Source organism: Canis lupus, chromosome 16 (genome assembly GCF_011100685.1).
Source record: "Canis lupus familiaris isolate Mischka breed German Shepherd chromosome 16, alternate assembly UU_Cfam_GSD_1.0, whole genome shotgun sequence".
NCBI classification, from domain to species: domain Eukaryota; kingdom Metazoa; phylum Chordata; class Mammalia; order Carnivora; family Canidae; genus Canis; species Canis lupus.
In genome coordinates this window covers 1,148,354-1,150,697 of record NC_049237.1, presented here as the reverse complement: position 1 = coordinate 1,150,697, position 2,344 = coordinate 1,148,354, and the positions used below count along the sequence as shown (strand labels likewise).

General features: G+C 41.3%; 1 pseudogene; it reads right to left on the bottom strand.

Moving 5' to 3' along the window:
* Window positions 1–633: 633 nt before the first annotated feature.
* LOC119874704 lies at window positions 634–1,446 on the bottom strand (annotated as a pseudogene).
* Between the last annotated feature and the right edge of the window lie 898 nt (window positions 1,447–2,344).

Genomic DNA, 2,344 nt, shown 5'->3' with positions numbered 1-2,344 from the left:
TTTTTCTCCCTCTGCTTCTCCCCCAGACTTGTGCCCTTTCTCTCTCTCAAATGAATAAATAAGATCTTAAGAAAAAAGTTGTAGGAGGAGTTGTGGAAAAGGAAAGAAATTTTATATGTTATCAAACTGGCTAAGATTAAAATAAATTGATTGAAAAATGAGTTTTAATATAAAAACTATACTGATCCAACTTGTTTGGTTTTTTTCTCTATTAAAACAAATTTTCTTAGATAATAGATCTACTCTTAGATAATAGATCTGTTCTTAACAAAAAATTATAAACAGAGTTTCTTTACTGTCAGTGTAATCTGTCTAAGAAAGATTCTGCATTTTTGTCTTTATTACATTTTGACTACTCAGAAAAACTAAATCTTTATTCAAAAAGAGCTAAGGATTGGGGTGCCTGAGTAGCTTAGCTGGGCATCTGACTCTTGATCTTAGCTCAGGTCTTTTATTTTTTTATTTTTTTATTTTTTTTATTTTTGATAGTCACAGAGAGAGAGAGAGAGGCAGAGACACAGGCAGAGGGAGAAGCAGGCTCCATGCACCGGGAGCCCGACGTGGGATTCGATCCTGGGTCTCCAGGATCGCGCCCTGGGCCAAAGGCAGGCGCCAAACCGCTGCACCACCCAGGGATCCCTTAGCTCAGGTCTTAATCTCAGGGTTGGGTTAGAGTCCCACATTGGGTTCCATGCTGGATATGAAGCCTACTTTAAGAAAAAGCTAAGGTTTTTGCAGGTGTGATCTTCTATAATTGTCCTTAAAACCTTGTCACTTAGGTTAATAGATAATTAAGTATTCTTTTAATTTTTTATGATCTTATTTTTTTTGGGGGGGGGGGTAGTAAAACAGTCTTACTTTAATCAAGTTCCAGCAAGAGGGCACACTGCTTTGGAAAGCATTGGTCTCAGCAGAAAACACAAGGGTATGTGTAAAAGAATGTTTCTAGAAAATACCAAAGGCACCAAACAGAACCTTAACTTTGCCTTCCAATTCCCCTCGATGCCACTGCTTACCCTGGATGGGGAGGCTACTTCGTCCAGCTGTCTTTAGGAATGTCATAGTGCTTCGTAAGGGTGTCCAAGTGTCTGTTGAAGTCCTCTACTCTCTGCTTGTGGGTTTTGGATGCTTTCTTTAGGATCCTTTCCATTTGCTGTTTCTCCTGCATCTTCTTGAAGGCCGCCTGGGCCAGGGTTCGCTTGTCCAGCCGTGCCGCTTCTCCTCCTTGTGCTTTTTGCTTGTTCCCATCGCTTCCAGGAGTTTAGCCTTGTCCTTGTCCTTCTTTTTCTTCTTCTGCTTGGTCACACCGAGCTCTGCGACACCTTTTAGTTTTAGGAGCCCCTTCTGAACCTGCTCGTAGGCCGCCTTGATGCCGCTTGCTTTTCCTTGTGATCTTATTTTAACCAAATATCCAGACCTTCTATATTTATGACAAACTTCCCCAAATTGATTTCAAAATGAAGTCTTTTTTACCTGGGATATTTTAAAGGATTGGTTAAATTAATCAGGCTTATTTGATATATAAATTACATGGGAGGCATTGTCAAATAAGTAAAATTTTGCCTTCTTTATATTGTCTTTGCAATATAAAGATGCATGGCACATGTGGATGAAGTTCAAATTCTGCTTCTGTAAAAAATGGCCCCTTGTTGCCAGACTTTTGCCATCCTGATGTCCTTGTAACTTGGCAACAGTCTGCTCCTGAATAAGAAGTTAAGATGGATAAACAGTGGCTGTAAAGTGAAGAACAGCTGGGGTGATGAGAAACCCAGGATAGCCACTTGGGTCTTTGTGGCTGACTGACAAACCCCATTTTTCAGTTTTTGCATTCCTTCACCTGCAAGATGACTCAGACTATAAATAAACATTGATGGGGAGACTTTTATAATATTGCAGGAACAGTCTACCAGCAGTCTGAGCTGTCAGGTCATAATCTTGGAATTCTGTATTCTATAATTCTGGAAAAGCTATTTTTGTTCCCACAAGCCTCAGACCTCCTTCTTCTGAACCCTTTGAACCCCTTGCAGCTGGACTTCAACTATCTCTTAGTCTGTGTGTGTGTGTGTTTAAAGATTTTATTTATTCATTTGAGAGAGAGAGAGGGAGAGAGAGAGAGAGAGAGGCAGAGAGAGAATACCTAAGCAGGGCCGTAGGGGCAGAGGGAGAAGGAGAAGCAGACTCATTGCTGAGCAGGGAGCCCAGGACCCTGAGATCATGACCTGAGCCAAAGGCAGATGCTTAACTGACTGAACCACCCAGAGACCCCCTCTTAGTGTGCATTATCGTGACATTCTTGTTACGGTTTGTATGTTTTCTGGATGGGTTGAAGCTTTCCCCTGCTGAT